Here is an 18,953-nt window from a genome sequence, read left to right as displayed (position 1 = left end):
TTACCACTTTCCATTTATTGCTTCTTTTTTTCCTCTAAGACCTCTTAACATAAAAGTCAATTACATGGAAGTGAAATAGTCTTCAGTAAAAATCACAGTAGTTTGCTTTCTGCAGTGGCCTCTTTCCTGTCTCTTCCATGAAGGTAATCTTTTGACTGTGAATAGTAGATACATTTTAAGGAAATTGTGTTTTTAATTAAATATATTTAAAGTGCTCTCTGAGAAACTAGGTTCGGTAACAACATATTTATTACCCAAAAAAGAGAACTAGTGGCTTTCCTATTATGCATTGTAACACAGCATTGATGTTTCCATCATAAATTTATCTTCAATAACACAGCCATAAAGTTTCCCCCTCAGCTGAAAATTAGAGACAAATTATGGTTCTCCAATGCAGGTATACTGGAAAATATGGAGTCTTTTCCCCTCCATTCCGTGTCTCTGCACAGTATGTAGTCAAATACATCAAGCACCATGCTGTGAGGATAGAAGTATCCTTTCAAATGCCAGTAGTGCTAAATGGCCCATGGAGTTTGTCTGGTCAGGATGGTAACGTATGTCCTACTAGGATGTGCTAGAAAGCAGTTCTGAAGGAAGCACAGTATGTCCCTCCAACATGTAACCACTTCTGTTATGCTGTTCTGCATTTAGGAGCCTTAATTTGGACTATAGAGTATAGACTAGGAGTCTCTAAAATACAGCTTGCAGGCCTCATCTGGCCAACCAACACATTTTGATCAGCCCTCTGTGTCCAATGGCACTATACTTATGTGCAGCCCATCAGGGTAATCTGGTGGGCCTTGAGAGTTTGTTTACAATGAGCATCTGCTATTTGCCCTTCTCAGCCAATAAGAGTTGTGGGAAGTGACACAGGTCACAGGGATGTGCTGGCCTCCACTTCCTGCAACTCCCATTGGCCAGTGAAGCACAAACACTCGGAGCTGCCTGCAGATGGTGAAGGACACAGATCTGGTGAGATGGGGTAGTCTCAAAAGTTTTGGACTTGGTGTGTTCCAGAGAGACTCAGAAATGGGGCTTGTGCAAGCCATTTGTACTGAGTTTTACAGAATTCCAATTTGAAAACACACAGGCATATTTAATATAACTTTTAACCACTGAGCCACTTGCTTTTCAGGATAGATTTGTCTTGGTGAAAACACAGTTTCCACTGTCCTGTAGAATTGCAGTGGTAGAACATGAGGTTCCCACATGGAACTTAAAACAAGCCAATACGCACATCAACAGAAAAGCACAGTCCAGTACTTGATGCAGCAAAGACCAGCTAAACCTATAAGAGGGATTCTTTTGGCCCCATTCTGCATTCTACCTCATCTTCCCTCTCCATTGCCCTTCTCCCTACTTCCCTACTGCACCACCACCTCTTCCTCCCATCTTGCTTACCTTACAATGCACATTGCTAAGATAAAAAGATTACCTCCACTTACGGTTGCCAGGTGTCCAGTATTGACCTGGACAGTCCAGTATTTTTGCCTCCTGTCCAGTAAAAAACATTCAGAAAATACCAGACACCTAAAATGTCCGGTATTTTCTGATCTTTTTTCCCAACTAGCAGGCGAAAATCCCAGGTGCTTACCTGGTTCCATAGGGGAGCTGTCTGGCTCAGAGTGAGAAAACAAGATGGCAGATGGCCCCTGGAAGCCTCTTAGGGCCAAAAAGCATTTCTTAAAGGGGCCATGCTGGGTTTTTTTTTATTTACTTGTTTATTTATTTATTTATTTATTTATTTATTTATTTATTTATTTTTGCTTAATAACTCTCGGGGACCTTTTTTTTTTCCTGCTCAACATCTTTGGTCTCCCCCTTTGTTCTTCTCAACAGAATTTTTCCCCTGGTATTTTTTTGGGGGGGATGGGTAGGGGGTGTTCAGTATTTTTTGTTAGACCATCTGGCAACCCTACCCCCACTTACCAACTTTTTCTCACCTTCTGCTGTCTTGCCTATGTTAACTGCGAGCTATTCAGGGTAGGAATAGTTTCTTGCACCTTTAGAGTTAAATACAAAATGTATATATTATTTTCTATAATTGACCTGCTCTGGCCCACCATAAGAGCAAGACTGAGTGATGTGATCCTGACTGCTGAAAGTTTGAGGATCCTCATTGTAGGGTCTAATTTTCAAACATGCAGTAATTGCATATGTTGCCTATGTTGTACCTATAAAACAAACATGAAAGCCCATGTAAAACAGACATTGCCATGCACAAAATAGATAATTTAACATGCAGTTAGTTCTATGTGCACAATTGAATACAAATGGATGTTTTGTGGTCACAATTTAGGCTTCTGTGATTGCAAATTTCACCTATTCATGATTGCTTGCATTTTTATTAAAAAATCATTTGGTATTTATCAGTTTCCTTTTTGTATACAATACTTTATTATTTTACTGACTAAATGCAGTTTTGACTTTAAAAATGAAAATTGGCAAGAAGTTTTTCTATGGTGTCATTTTTTTTAAAGAGGGAAATAATTTAATCACTGTGTACAGTGACTCTTTATTGAATTGATCAATGCATATGATAGCAGTTATTGAAATGCAACAACTGTTATTCTTTTGTTATAGGGAAAATATTAAGTAAATAACATTTTACACTTATTTTCTCATCACTTTTTTGCATAATTATAAAGGCTTAAATGGAGATCACATTAGTAATACACATTTTATACTTGCTAAATAAGCTTTTTATTAAGAGATATTTGAATTTGTGTGGTTAATGAACTGGAGATGTATCAGTTCTTGTTTATATCATTCACATTTTAAAATGAAAAGTTGGGTTTATATGATAGATTGCTACAAAATGTCAAAACTTTAAATTCAGTGTTGCCCTGTTAAAATGTAGCTGTTAAGCCCTTGGAATGATTGTCTGTAAAAGTGCCATAGATTTTTCCATCAGTTGGAATGAAGTTAAGCACTTTGACATGTTTCATTGTTGTCTAAAAGTCTTTTAATATAGATCAGGGTTGAGGCATGCTGGTGAAACAGTTAGGGAAAGCATGCATTGCTACTGCTCTTCCTGATGTGAACGTTTAACCGGTTTACTGATTAAGGTTAACTGGTGGGGCTGGAGCAGCTCCCCGCCTGTCGTGGGTAGGGGGCTACTTCAGCCCTATAGGGGTCCCGCGGTGGACAGGGGTTGCTTAGTGTGGCCCAGTGTTTCTTAAACTTTTTAAGACCACGGAACACCAAACGATAATTTTTTTTATGAGGAACACCAAAGATTTTTTGTTGAATCAAAAAAAAAGGCCGGGGAAAAGTTATTGAGCAGGAAAAAAATAGGTCGCCTGCCCCTTTAAGGGCAGCCATTTTGAACTCTTGTTCTCCATGGCACTCCACTGACTGCCTTGCGGCACACCGGTGTACTACGTAACACAGTTTAAGAAACGCTGGTGTAGCCCCTGCCTGTGTCGGGCCCAAGTGCCCCCCTTTAATTGGTTAGCCAAGTAAACAATATGTTTCACCTGTTTGCCAATTAAATGGGATTTTACATCCCTATCCCATACCTGCTCTTTGAATAAATAAAATATTTCAGTCTCCAAGACTGTCAACCAGCAGTTTAAGCACTTCTTGTACCTCAAAATTCTGCTAGTCATGGTTTACTTCCACAAAAAGCTCAGGATTGAAACCTTGAGCTTGGTTAATGAAATATAATAGTTCAAAATTAATAATTACAGATTTTCTTTTAGTTACTGTTTTCAGGAACCAGGTCCTGCAGAAATTTGCCTTCATGTGTGATGATCCATGGTAACTTTATAAGCCTCCTGGGCTCTTCACCTATAGAGGCTGCTCCTTATTCTGAGAGGAGTCGCTGCAGCAGCTACAGAATGTGTAATGAGGCATTCTGAACCACTCCCTTCACGCGAGCGCCAGCTCTGATTTTGCTAGTCTAATTGCTCTATGGCAATTATGTCATTGTCAGTATTATTGTGAGAGTTCAGAGATCAGCCAAGAAGAGAAAAGAAAGATCCATTGAGCTAAAATACTTCTGTGAGCAGGAAGGGAGAATAAGCTTCCTCCTCCTTACTGATTTATATCTCTTTCCACTCTTTAGAAGCAGCCAAGAGGGAGAGTAAATCCAGTAAAAAGCCAAATTAATTTCTGTTTGTTATGCAACCTTGAGTAGGAGGTTTGCAAGCCCTGAGAATTTAGTACAGGCAAGGCCCTGATATACAGGAGTTCTGCTACTCCCAGGTTGGGTCTGCAATTCTTAGCTATGCAACAGGTGTGGCTTTTTGAATGTTAGGGCTTCTGCAGCAAGCCTACCTTTGGTTGGCCTCCCACTGAGCCTGGGGTGTAATGTTTAGTAACCTTTTATGCTACAAGTTTGTTTTTTTGGAACCCTAAAATAGGTTTTCCTCATTTTAACATGTGCAGTTCCATGTTTTTTAAATATAGTTCAATTACTTGGTCTTGGACTAAGACCAGGTGCACACATTTTATGGTAGAAATAATCAAACCTATAAAGGGAATGCTGACACAGACTTAATTGGCCAAACTGCACTGATGTGATACCTTTCTTTGTATGGTCTCTCTGTCACTCCCTTTCTGTTATTTCATATAATACAATTATTGGAACAAATGGGAGACCATCATATTGAACATGTACTATAACATCACAAAGGTAATATTTGTAGAAAGTTAACTAATAGGAAGACTAAGATAGTAAAGTGTCACATAGAGGTTTTTCATAGTGCATGTTGTATGTTAAAGCTTATTTGTGAAGGGAGCCTCGAGACTTGCAGAATTGCTCAACTGAGATTTAGGTATTTATGTTTTTCACATTGGCATTTGAATGTCCAGCTCTAGGCGCTTTTTAAAAAACTGATGTAAGCAGAGGAGTAATAATCCAAAACTCTGAAGACTTGATCATGCTAGATCACCTCTTATGCAAGTCAACCCACCAACGTGCTTAACTCCCTAATCCTACCATTACAACCTTCAACCCAGCTACTTCCCCACATATCCTCAAGAATTAATGGAGTTTACAGCATGTGCCTTTTATATATTAGGAAAAAAATAGATTTCACGCTACGAAATGATCTCTCAGTTCCTTCTCTTCTAAACTAGTGGACTGTTATCTCAGGTACATCTGATGGCCATAACTATGTCAGTATGACCTGAGCAGAAGACATAGTCTCTCATTTGCCTTCCAGCCAAATATTTCATTCTTAATGCTAAATCTAGCATAGAGTTGCAAACCCTCTTTGTTTTTTTGGAGATTCTCCCAAAATTGGACTCTACTGAAGCCAAACTGGGAGATTTTAGGCTGCTAAAATTTTGGTAGCACAATGGGGCCACCTGACCTGACCTGACTAGGGATGTTAAATATTGGGTAATTTAATAGTTGATTTACCTTATGAATTCTTATTGGTTACTCAACTATTCTATACAGTAGTGCGCTCCAGCCCCACTCCCGAGAAACCCCCTGACACTCTGCACTACTGCCTCTGTATCAGAGGCAGCAGCGTGGGATGCTTGGAGCAGATCCGCGATGAGAGCTAGTTTAAAAAACAACTCCCTTCGCGGACCATCTGTCTGTCACCCCATGCTGCTGCCTCTGATACAGAGGTAGCAGTGCGGGGTGGCAGCAGCCCCTCTCCAGGGCGGGTCTGAGTTCCTGGACACAGTGCAAGCCAGAACAGAGCTGGGCTGCCTGCCTACCAGGCTCCTAATACATTTTAAATGCAGAGCTGCAGCAGGTGTAGGTCCCGGACCTGGCACAAACTGGAACTGAGCCAGGCTGCTGGCCAGCCCTGCTAAAAATTTACTAGTGAGGGGTGTGGGAATACGTGTAGTCTATAGCATTACCCAATAAGCTTTTGCTTATCGATTAATCGACTGTACTATTACTTCCCTAGCCCTGACTCCACGCTGCTTCTGGAAGTGGCTGTCACCTCTGTGCATCCCCAAATTCCCTCCCAGAACTCACACCTCACATCCCAATCCCCTGATCCCCCACAAGCAGGCAAACCCCCTTCCTGAGCTAGCACTCCACACCCCTTCCTGAACTCCAAGCCCTTGCCTCAGCCTGGAGGCCTTTCAAGCACCTAGATTCCTTCCCAGAACCTCTTCCTGTCAGCTCAAGTCAGGGGGTTTGGAGGGTGGGAGGAAGCTCCCCAGCCTCAACCTTGAGCCTCCTCCCACACTCCAAACCCCTCAGCCCCAGCCCAGAGCCCACACTGCCTCCCTTACTCCAATCCCCTGTCCATCCTGGTGAAAGTGAGTGAATGTTGAACAGCGCCAGGGATGGAGTAAGTGGGGTAGGGAGCAGATGTTTGGGTATGCGTGATTAGAGAATTGGTAGCCCTAGTGCAGCGGTACCTGGATAAAGTCTGGCCCAGGATAAGCCTCTGAAACAGGGCTACTCAACCTTGGAAACCCCAGGGGCCACAATGATACCCACAGCACATGCCGAGGGCCGCAACTCTAAGTGTGGTTGCATATACATGCAAATATGCATGCAAATCGCTTATTTCATTTTGACGGGCATGAGTACAAAGATTAAGGCAAGACTACACAACACACAGGCCCCATTTAAGTCAGTTCTGCTGATATTAATAAAATGCAATATTTACCCCATTTCCACCCATATGAGCAATTACAATACAGGAATTTAACTACTAAAATGCATATCAACAAAAGACTATTATATTGTTTTGTTTTGGCTACCACCTACGGGCATGTGTTGAGACCTCCATAAACCCAAACCACCCCGTGGGCCACATGTTGAGTAGCCCAGCTTTGGAATCATGTGCCTAAAATGGCAACATATTTCTTCAAGGCCTGACAGCAAGTCTCCATCCATGGGGCCTGAAGGCTCCAATGTGCATGTAAGTCATACATACCTGCATAGAAAAAGTAAGCAAAGTGCAAAAAAGGAAAAGATTTGGTGGCAAACAATTAGTAGAAGGACAAAAACAGAAATGACAAAGAAATGCATACTTACGCTAAAGCTGAATTTCATGCTTGACATAGTCCATGTCTACACAGCCAGCAGTTATTTTGACATAATGGAGGACTTGTTACTCTGACTAGTGTAACCCTGATTTTATGAGACATAAGGGAAGTCAGAGGAAGATTGCTCTATTTCAAAATAAGTGCTGTGTAAACAGCACCAAAATTCAAAATAAGCTATTTTGAAATAAACTACGCAATTGACGAAGCTCAATTTGAGTAGCTTATTTCAAGTTAAGTCCTGCTGTGTAGACGCATCCTAACTGAAATGCTTATTATCATCAGTAAAAAAGGCTTTATTAACCTTTTCATGTCATTTTATACAGCCGGTCCCCAAGTTGCCGGTGGTTGGGAGCCAGGGAGGGGATGTGAGTGCCATCGATTCCTCCCCCTTCCCCGCAATTGGAGAAGCCCATGGCGGCAAAGCCAGTGATGATGTGGTCGACATTGCGCAGGGCAATGACCCTCCGCAGCAGGATGGTGTTCAGTTTTTTGTTTTTAACTCCTGTAGTGATTCTAGTTGTGGAAGTACCTGCATATATAATAACCTTTAAGGCTATTTAGCTGTATGTGTCCCTTAATTGCACTCACCTATTAAAAGTAGAGTGCACTTCCTTTTAGATGACTACTCCTGTAATGTGTTCCACAACCTCCCAAAAAGTAAATATGCAGACTGTGAGCTTATTAATAATAGCGTGCTCCAGAAAACTGGACTCTGTGCGTCACCCTATTACTGAATTAACTGATGATGTTGAGGCAGTTATTTAACCTCTTTGTGCCTCATTTTTCTTATCTGTAAAATGTGAATAACGATATTGATCTCTTTGTAAACACTTTGAGGTGTACTAAGGGGAAAAAGTTATAATAGAGCTAATCATTCTTATTGCTAGCAAAAGTGAAAGGATTTGTGACCAAGCCTCCAACTTCTGTGTGGCTTTAAAGTACCAATGAACAGGTAGTATTGTAGAACTTACTTTATATCCTTATCTACTTAGATGGTGTGCTTAACTGGATGCAAAATGGTAGTGATGCCATAGGACAATTAAGGTTTTTGTGACTGACATTAACTGTGCATCTTTAAACTTCGTTTTTAATATGCCATCTTAACTTTGAATGCGCAGGCTAATGTTTGAGGAGGGTAATGAAAAATATGGAATTTTACAGGTTTTCTCTTAAGTGATAATAAAATTTTATTTTATCTTAACCAGTATTTTGACTAGGAATTAATTACCTTTTAAAAATTGCTTTGTGACCAGAATCTTTGTGGAGGCTGCAAGTTGTGTATAGGTTCTAGAAGCTCTTTCAGGGAGATGTTGGCCATTTCCTGAAGCGGTGTGAAGTCAGGGTAGGCATGGAGTCAGGGCAGACAGGGAACCTGCCTTAGGTCCACCCTTGCAAGCTGTGGAGGTACTGTCAGAAACACTGTAGGAAATGCAGCGGTGAACAGGTTGTGATTATATTAACCAAATGCTGTGGCATGGAACTTGAAGAGCAGGATAGCAAGCCAAGGATTATAGGGTTAGCTGGAGGAGGAGAGTATAGTACAGCAAGACTACTGTATTCCATCACATTTTGAGTTTGTAGGCCAAACCTTTCTGTGGAGAAAAGTGCATGTTCAGTTGAGTAAGTTTTTAAAACACATGGTTCTATGTTAAAAATAATGAGTAGTCCTGTGGCACCTAAGAGACTTATATATATATATATATATAAATAAAAATCATGAGCTTTCGTGGGCAAACCCCACTTCTTCAGATGAGATGAACTTGAGTAGTTCTTTGTTGTTTTTTCTATGTAACGCATTCTAAAATTAATCATATAAATATGAACTGGTGACTAACATCAAATTTCATTTATTCTTTCTTCTTTGTTATATTTTTATATTTGCAAATTGATTATTAAAATGCACATAAAAATGAGCCAGACAATCATACAGTAACTCACTAACATACAAATGCCAATGAAAATAATGTGATGTGAATAAAGATGTATATATTAAGTGCAAAATAGTTGATGATTGCTGTTTAGTGGCTATTGTGAGTGATCCATAGGTTCAGGAAATACCAGAATTTATTGATAAGGGAATTTTAGTAGATCTACCATACTTGACTTCAATAATGCATTTGACATGGTGGTAGATGGGTAAATACTAGTTAAATTGGGGAAGGCAGAGATCAGTACAAGTATTGTAATGTGAATAAGGAGTTAACTAAAGGGGAGAAGACAACAGGTTTTGCTGAATGTGAATTATTAGATTAGAGGGAGGTTACTAGAGGAGTTCCTCAAGGATCTGTCTTGGGGTCAGTCTTATTCAATATTTTTATTAATGTCCTTGGCACAAAAAGTAGGTGTGCATTATAGAGATATAAAATCAGGAGAGCCAGCAGACTCACATATGTGGGGAGATGGGGAGGGAGCAAGGTGATGGCTACCCATTCACATCCCTAGTGTGCTAATGATATTTGCTCATGATGCAAAGTTTGGAGGCATTTTCAATGGAGAAAAAAGGTTGGAATATTTCACAGAAAGAGTTAGAGTAACAGAATTTGGAAAAGGCAAATATGATCCTAGGATGTATCAGGTAAGGCATTTCCGGGGAGAGGGGTTTGGTGAGAGAGAGAGAGAGAGAGAAGCATTAATGTCATTATAAAAGGTACTAATAAGACCTTGCTTTCAGTACTGAGTACAATTCTGGTCATCCATGCTCAAGAAAGATAAAATAACTACTGGAACAGGTGCAAAGAATGAGGTTGAAGATTATCAGGCAAATGGAACAGCAGCTACTGGAAGAGTGTGGCTTGTTTAATTTAGCAAAAGGAGGCTCTCTTTAATTACGTTCAGGGGGTAAATACCAGGAAGGATGGAGACTGGGCAAAAGGACAACATTAGCACAAGAACAGATATAAACTGCTTGTGAACAAACTCAGGTTGGAAATTAGAAGAACATTTCTAACCATCAGATGGATGAGGTTCCAGAACATCCTCCAAATAGGAAATTTGGGAACAAACAACATAATATGTTTTAATAGAAAGTATATGAGAGGTTTGCTTGTGATGGTAGGGGGAAGGTCTTATCAGGTCAGGACTAACTTCCAGTTTGTTTTATGTTTCTTCAGGCTTATAGCTAGCCACCTGTAGTCAGGAAGGGATTTTTCTCCCTCCTTGGCTGTGCTTTATCAAAAAAAATGTATTTCCTCTGATCCATCAGGGTTGGAAAGAGGATACTGCATAGGATGGGCCCTGATCTCCAAGGTCATTCTCTCTCCCAGCTGCTTGGCTATCTGGTTCACAGTCACATGCTCAGGATCTAAGGGGCTGATGGCCATTAGTGATGTTGGGAAGGAATTGTCCCCGAAGTCAGACTGGCCTTGGGGGTTTTCACCTTTTTTCTGGGGCATCTGAATCACTTGCCAAGATTATCTGGATATGTGTCTGTGATGCTTCCGAAAGGTAGCCAGGATTGTGAGGCAGCTTACTACAACCCATCTTTAGCATGAAGGAGTTCTGTCACTTCCTGTTGTAAACCAGCTCCCTGAAACTATGGCAGCACAAACGCTATCATCCAGGCATCCACTCTATACAAACAGGGATAGACACATGCAAGCACCCAAGTCTTTGGTTCATTCTCCATATTGTCCAGCCCTTTATCTGATGGACACTCACAGAATTACCAGGCCTGCTGTTCTCAAAGGAACAGTTCACACCAGTTTGCAAGATTGAACTCCAGACTATTGCTATGAGTAATGCCACAGTATTTACATATGAAGAGCTGCAGTGGGGGTAGCTCCAGGAGTTGACTCCAGACAGAAATGAGCAGTCCTGGCTTGTGCCAGCTCCGGAGCCACTTGCACCAGCAACTCTTACTATATTTAAAATGCAGAGGCGCAGCAATCAGTGTTAGCCAAGACTGCTCGGTCCCAGCTCGCACTGAGTCCAGCAGCCCCTGTTGGGGGTGCACAGCCTTGTTTGTGGTAGCCAGGACTGGCCCCGGGCATGGGCTGCTCAGGCAGCAGCCTCCTGCCCAAGGCCAGCTCTGGCTGCAGTTAACACAGGCTGGTGCTAGAGCAATCCCTGTTTGCAGTGGCGAACAGAGACTGCTCCAGCACCAGCCTCTGTTGGCGGCAACCAGGGCTGGCCACGGACAGGGGGCTGCTGCCTGAACAGCCCCTGCCACCGGCCAGCCCTGGCCACCATCAACAAGGCCTGCTTGGTGGCAACAGCCCCTGTTCGTAGGGGGGCCCAGCTTCCCACTGGGACTCCTGCAGACAGGGGCTGCTTTGTAGCAGTGTCCCCATCGTCACTGTTAGGGAGCAGGAGGGAGGGCAGGTGGCACCCTGGAGACGGTGCTGGGGAGAACCAGCTTTTAAGCTGGCTCCCCCCAGAATTGGCTCCTACTCCCCCTCCCCCCACCTTGCTGTGTGTCTCTGATAGAGGCAGCAAGCGGGGAAGAGGAAAGTGACTAGTCAAGTCACTATGGGTATGTCTACACTACCACCCTAGTTCGAACTAGGGTGGTAACGTAGGCAACTGGAGTTGCAAATGAAGCCCGGGATTTGAATTTCCCGGGCTTCATTTGCATCTCGCCGGGCGCCGCCATTTTTAAATGTCCGCTAGTGCGGACTCCATGCCGCGTGGCTACATGCGGCACGGACTAGGTAGTTCGGACTAGGCTTCCTAGTCCAAACTACCGTTACTCCTCGTTTCACTAGGAAGCCTAATCCGAACTACCTAGCCACGAGTAGCCATGCGGCACGGAGTCCGCACTAGTGGACATTTAAAAATGGCGGCGCCTGGCGAGATGCAAATGAAGCCCGGGAAATTCAAATCCCGGGCTTGATTTGCAACTCCGGTTGCCTACATTACCACCCTAGTTCGAACTAGAGTGGTAGTGTAGACATACCCTACTTGACTATCCAATAAGCACTTGCTCATCAGATAGTCGACTAGTTGTTAACATCCCTATTACACATATGTATATATACAGTGTAAACAAGAATAAGTTTATCAAAGAATGGAGGTTCAAGTAATAGTGAGTGAGGTCACTGGAACTAATGGTTACATATAAATCAAAATCATAACAATCTTTCTTCTGTTCCTCTAAGTATATATTGAGACAAGCCTTAAATGCACTCCTCCCTAACAGGGCTCTCCCTTCTGCTTATCAGTGCCTGCTGGTTTGTTTCTGAAGTCTTCACGATTCTTGCTTTGCATTCAGTTCAGAATGGAGATACAAAATCTATTGTGAATGAGGCCACACTCCATTTTCACTTAGATAGATGTATAAACATCTCTTGTCTGACAGAAATCCTATTGTTTGCCTTTGCTGATGACCAGAACCTTGATACAGGTCTCAAGAACATATTTCCAGCATATATACATAACTCCATATGTAGTATCTATATATACATTTCACAATAATATTGATGCACAGAGTGACACCAGCTTTTTCTTGAGAACTTTCTTTGGTGAGCTAAAACACATGTACCAGAATATTCCTGTAACCCTTCCATACTCTCTTGCCGGAGGTTCTCGGGTCACAATATAATTTAATCATTTCTCTGCCAATGTGGGGGCCTTGGCACTGCTGGACCTTGGTGTCTCTTCCTGTAGGCTTAATGATTGTATCTAATTTGGAGGGGGCTGAGTTAAGTCTGAAGATGCTGAGTGATGTCAGTGGCTTGAAATATTCAGGTCAGATTAGAGATCTAGAGGTCCAATCTGGGCTTCAATTCTGTGTTCTCTAGGGGTATGTCTACACTGTGGTGCTATTTCAGGATACTTCTGATATCCCAAAATAGCTACTCTGCATCTTTGAAACAAGCCTATTACTTTGAAATATAACTCGCTATTCCATAAGGATTAAGGGACGTTTCGGAATAGCAGTTTATTTCAAAATTTGACACTGTGGAGACAGCACCAAATTATGAAATAAGCTATTTTGAAATTAACTTGAAATAAGCTATGCAGTTTGCATAGCTCAAATTTCATAGCTTATTTCGAGCTAAGAGGGCAGAGTAGGTGCACCCGAGTGTAACCCCCTTTTTCCTCCTTGGGTTACTCGGGAGCAGATCACACACACAGGTGTGCCTGAGCGCCTGATGTTTTTAACATAAAAGGAGACCCTGAGTATCCCAGTGGTGGTGATGTTTAGTTGGGGATTCCTTGCAGGCCCTTGCTCCTAAAGAATAAGCTGTGGTGCCTCTACCTGGCTGGCCCTGTATACACTTATGGTATGCCTTGGGAGCCTCCAGGAATAAAATTATTCCAGTAATAACCTAGAACTAACTCCAAGACAACAATTATAAATAAGATCTATCTAATTGATTACATTAGAATTAACACACTTTTACTTAACTTAAAGAAACAGGGTTGAACAGATTAAAACAGGGTTGAACAAATTAAAACAAAATCAATTAAAAAGTACACAGAAAGAAAGGAAACTTGTCTAACTGGCATTTACACTGCCACAATTTATCCTCCCCCCCCCCCTTTCAGAATGTGCACTCCTCTGGATTCAGAGTCCAAGATGCTTGTATGGGTGCACTTGAAGGTCTGCAGCTGGAGTGGAGACAGCACTGTGTAGGTTCTGTGTGTCAGTCCAGGCAGGAAGTGAGTTGCAAAATCCCTCTGCCACTGGAGCAGGCCCCACCAAATGCCAGCACTGGTTCACTGGGCAAATCACTCTGCCTCTCTTTGGACCCATAGTCAGTCTGTTCTCTGAGGTCTATCCCAGGTAGCCCTTTCCCAAAGAGCCCAGTTACTCACAGCTACCTCCTGTGTAGGTTTATGTAAACTCTTCACAGGCACAGCCAGGATCTCTCCCCTCCAGGGACAGTCAACAGCAGCCACCAAAGCAGCCTGCTAGATCCAAGCCCCAGCAAGCTCTCAGTAACAGGCTCTAGCTGCAACACAACAGCTCCTGGCCTGGAAAAGACTCGATACCAGCAGCCTGGCTCCTCTCTCCCGAAATGGAGACTCCTAACCTTGGTCTGTATAGCCTGGAAAAGACGCTCTTCCCCCTTGTTCCCAAGGGCTCATGGGAGTTGTAGTCTCCAGGGCTAGATTGCAGCACAAAGGATCTTCCCAGTAAAAGTCAAAGGCTGCTTTACTAAGGGCCTTTACTACTACATTAGTAAAACCCCTCCTCTGTGGCGAGAAGAGTGGAAAATCCATGCAGTAAGCTCCAACTTGCCTCAACATTACCTCTGACCTATTGCCTTTCCCTTGTTCATTGCTACAAGGTGAGAGACCCAGTGGAATTCAACTCAGGAGATATAAATCCCAGTTGCAAACTCCCCAAATCATGCCTCTTTCTATCTTCTGCAAATGGAATTGCGCCATTTCCATTGCTAGACAATTTTTTGCTGCTGGGTAGAAAAGGGTAGGGCTTGTCTTATTGCCTGGAAAAGCATAAAGCACAAAACCATATATATCATTTTTGAAGGTAACCAAAGAATGAATTCACTTGGTTCTGTTGTAGCAATTGAAATTCTATTCATTAGAGAGCAAAAAATCTGCTATTCTTGGTGACTGTCCCGTTTTTTTTAATCCAGCTTCATCAGATATGCAAATAACATTTTCTAAAAATCATAATGGAAGTGTGCGTTAACGCAGGAGTTCAATGGTGCAATACAATGCAAAAATTGGGCAGATTATTTGTACTTCACATAGTGGACATGGCAGATTCAAGAGAAAAGAGATGACAAGTTTTCATACATCTATCTGCCAACAGGAAATTCAAATTCTGTAGATTGGCAGCTTCTTTTATTACCATCTCATGTGAGACTGGCTTTAATAAGCAGAAAGTTACTGTTTTGTTACACATTTAATGGATTATCTAATATCTTCCTCCAGTTCTTTTCAATAGACAACAACCTACATTCTAACTACAAAATGAGGGGAAATAATCAATGCAGTTACTTTTATGGCTTGCCCAAAAGTGTCATAGGGGAAGCCATGTTAGTTTGTATTTGTAAAAACAACTAGGAGTCCTGTGGCACCTTAGAGATTAACAGATTTATTAGGGCATAAGCTTTCATGGGTAAAACTGCATCAGATGAATTGGAGTGAAAGTTACAGAAGCAGGAGTATATAAGGGAGAAATTGCTTGTGTTAATGAAGCTCTTCAAGTCAAGGTGGAAGTGAGTCATTTATAGCATTTGGTCTGGAGAGGTGAATATTCAGAGAGGGGAAATTGCCTTTGTAATGTGTTAATCAGTTGAGATACTTATTAAATCCTAAATAGATAATGTTGAATTTGCAAATTCAACACTAAGGGAGACATCTGAACTGGAGTTCATTTGCAAATTGCACCCTCCCTTTATATGCATTCATTTTGAGGGGGAAAATGAGTTCTTCAAGTGATTGCTCATGTGCATTCCAATAGGTATATACGGCAGTGTTCCTTCTAAGATTTTCCATCCATGAGCGGAGTGAATTTTGCCTTGTGTACCAATATTGAAGTCATGTGTGCTTGTTCAGATGTGTGCCACTGTGGCACCCAAGTTATAAGCCTCTCCCTTTTCTCCTCTGCTGCCATGTCTCCAATCCTCACCTTACCCCATTTGCTCCCCTGGTGCCTGCTGCTGCCCCCCCACCCCACCCCTCACTCTCCTCTGCTATCCTGGTTCCCGCCCTTCTCACTCCCGTCATCCTTTCTGGGACTTGCCCCACCTCCCCATCCTGTCTGACCCCTGCACCTGCCCTTCCCTTCCCCCTGTGTCCACCCCTCCTCTAGCTTCTAGTCTTCCCCATCCTCTCTCCTAATACCTCCTGCTACCCACCTGCTCTGCCTCTCTCCTCTGACCTGTTGCCCTCTCCTCCCGTCTTTTCACCATGTCTGTCCTGCTTCACTCCCACAATCCACCTGACACCTGCACCTTCCCTTATCCCTTGCACCCTCCTGGTGCCTCCACCTTCCCTCCCTGCCCCTGCCTTCCCAACACCTGCCCCCCTTGACTTCTCACTCCCTGGTGCCTACCCCGTCATCACCCTCTGCAGTAGTTCTCCTCACGCCCCTCTGCACCCTCACACACGACTTGCTTCAACCCCTGCCTTCCTTCTTATCCCCCTTCCCTATCCCTCTTCAGGGACACTTCTCAGGAGAAGCTTCTCATGTGGGAAGTGCATGCGTTCCTGACTCTGGGTGCAGTGGAGGAAGTCCCCAGGGAGTTCAGGATCAAGGGGTTCTACTGCCAGTATTTCCTTAGGCAAAGTCACAAAATGAACTCAAACTAGCTACGGGAATAAAGGGAAACAAGAAGACTTTTTATAAATATATTAGAAGCAAGAGGAAGGCCCATTGGTCAGTGAGGAGGGAGAAACAGTAACAGGAAACTTGGAAATGGCAGAGATGCTCAATGACTTCTTTGTTTGGTCTTCACCGAGAACGCTGAAAGAATGCCTAACATAGTCAATGCTAGTGGGAAGGAGGTAGGTTTACAAGATAAAATTTAAAAAGAACAAGTTAAAAATCACCTAGAAAAGTTAGATGCCTGCAAGTCACCAGGGCCTGATGAAATGCATCCTAGAATACTCAAGGAGCTGATAGAGGAGGGTATGTCTACACTACCCTCCTAGTTCAAACTAGGAGGGTAATGTAGGCATACCGCACTTGCAAATGAAGCCCGGGATTTGAATTTCCCGGGCTTCATTTGCATAAGCCGGGCGCCGCCATTTTTAAATCCCGGCTGGTTCGAACCCCGTGCCGCGCGGCTACACGCGGCACGGGGTTCGAACCAGCCGGGATTTAAAAATGGCGGCGCCTGGCTTATGCAAATGAAGCCCGGGAAATTCAAATCCCGGGCTTCATTTGCAAGTGCGGTATGCCTACATTACCCCGCTAGTTCGAACTAGAAGAGTAGTGTAGACATACCTGGAGGTATCTGAGCCTCTAGCTATCATCTTTGGAAAATCATGGGAGACAGGAGAGATTCCAGAAGACTGGAAAAGGACAAATATAGTGCCCATTTATAAAAAGGGAAATAAGAACAACCCAGGAAACTACAGACCAGTTAGTTTAACTTCTGTGCCAGGGAAGATAATGGAGCAAGTAATTAAGGAAATCATCTGTAAACACTTGGAAGGTGGCAAGGTGATAGGGAACAGCCAGCATGGATTTGTAAAGAACAAATCATGTCAAAGCAATCTGAAAGCTTTCTTTGATAGGATAACGAGTCTTGTGGATAAGGGAGAAGCGGTGGATGTGGTATACCTAGACTTTAGTAAGGCATTTGAAATGGTCTCACATTATATTCTTATCAATAAACTAGGGCCACAGGACCTATGAAGGAAGGCTGAAAGAATTGGGTTTGTTTAGTTTGGGAAAGAAAAGATTGAGGGGGGACATGATAGCAGTTTTTAGGTATCTAAAAGGGTGTCATAAGGAGGAAGGAGAAAACTTGTTCATCTTGGCCTCTGAGGATAGAACAAGAAGCAATGGGCTTAAACTGCAGCAATGGAGGTTGAGGTTGGACATTAGGAAAAAGTTCCTAACTGTCAGGGTAGTCAAACACAGGAATAAATTGCCCAGGGAGGTTGTGGAATCTCCATCTCTGGAGATATTTAAGAGCAGGTTAGATAAATGTCTAGCAGAGATGGTCTAGACAGTATTTGGTCCTGCCATGAGGGCAGGGGACAGGACTCCATGACCTCTCGAGGTCCCTTCCAGTCCTAATATTCTATGATTCCTAGTATTCTATGATTCTATCTTCAAGACCAAGGGCAGGCTCAGGTCCATTCTGGCCCTATGAAACCTAAAGGGCTTTTTTGAGGAGGCTCAAGTTTCGCATGATCTCCCTAACCACCATAATTACCTCTCTGGATCAGAGGGACTAGTACACTGCCCTTGATTTGAAGGATGCGTACTTCCACATCTCTGTCATCCCAGTTCCTTAGGTTACCAGTTCATAGTACTACCAGTTGGCCTTTCCACAGCTCTCCGTGTGTTCACAAAATGCATGGCAGTCATGGCAAACTTCCTCAGGAAGTCAGAGGTGCACATCTCTCTAGGTCTGTATGATTGGCTGATTGGGGGCAGGTCTGGGGAACAGGTTCTGGCACCTCATGACCCTGGCCAGGACCATCTTAGACCTAGGCCTCCTCCTAAATGAACCCAAGTCCACCCTGTTCCTAACCCCAAGAATAGAGTTCATTAGGGGCTCTGTTGAACTCCACCATGATGACAGCCTCTCTGCCAGAGAGCTGCTTCTGGGTCATGTCGGACTTCATCTGCTCCCTTTAGCAGTTCCCTACTACCATGACCCAAACCTGCATGAGACTCCTGGGTCACATGGCAGCCTGCACCTACATGGTGCAACATGCCAGGTTGTAACTATACCTGCTGCTGCCGCGCCTAGAAGAGGTCTAGAGGCCTAGCAGACACTCCATAGACAAAATAATAACTCTCCCAGACCCCCTCCTCTGATCCCTGTCTTGGTGGCTGCAGTCTCATATGATGCAGACAGAGGTTCCCTTTCACCAACCACAGCCCATGCTCACCCTCACCATGGGTCCTTCACTTATTGGATATGGGGTGCACGTAGGCAGGTGGTTCAAGACAGAACTCTCTCATTGCATCAACATCAAGGAACTGCCTGCACGGCCTGAAAAACTCTAGAGTGAGTCTCAGATCTCTGGGGATCCATGCACCTGACCTGCCAAGTGTTCCTTCCACAATTATGGGGACAGTATATTTCGGTACTAATAGACATTACCACAACAAGGTTTTATGTAAACTAACAGGTAGATGGTGCTCAGTCCTCTCCCCTGTGTTGCAAAGCCTTGCTCCTGTGGGACTTTTGTATTCCCCATTGCATTCACCTCTATGCTTCAGTCCAGCATGCCCTGGTAGACCACCTCAGCCATTCATTCAGCACCCCCAAATGATCACTTTGGGCAGACGTCTTCCTGTCCATATTCCGCAAGTGAGGTCGTCCCTGAGTGGAGCAACCACGAGTGCCACCTTTATTGTTCCTTTCAAACAG

General features: G+C 43.3%; 1 protein-coding gene across 8 annotated transcripts in view; it reads left to right on the top strand.

Moving 5' to 3' along the window:
- The window catches only part of MGMT (O-6-methylguanine-DNA methyltransferase), a 320,994-nt gene that overhangs the window by 258,148 nt on the left and 43,893 nt on the right, over window positions 1-18,953 (top strand). The window lies entirely within an intron of this gene.

This window comes from Pelodiscus sinensis, chromosome 8 (assembly GCF_052426305.1).
Source record: "Pelodiscus sinensis isolate ZL-2025 chromosome 8, ASM5242630v1, whole genome shotgun sequence".
NCBI lineage: Eukaryota > Metazoa > Chordata > Testudines > Trionychidae > Pelodiscus > Pelodiscus sinensis.
Note: the sequence above shows the minus strand (reverse complement) of the source record. Positions and strands in the feature narration are given on the sequence as shown.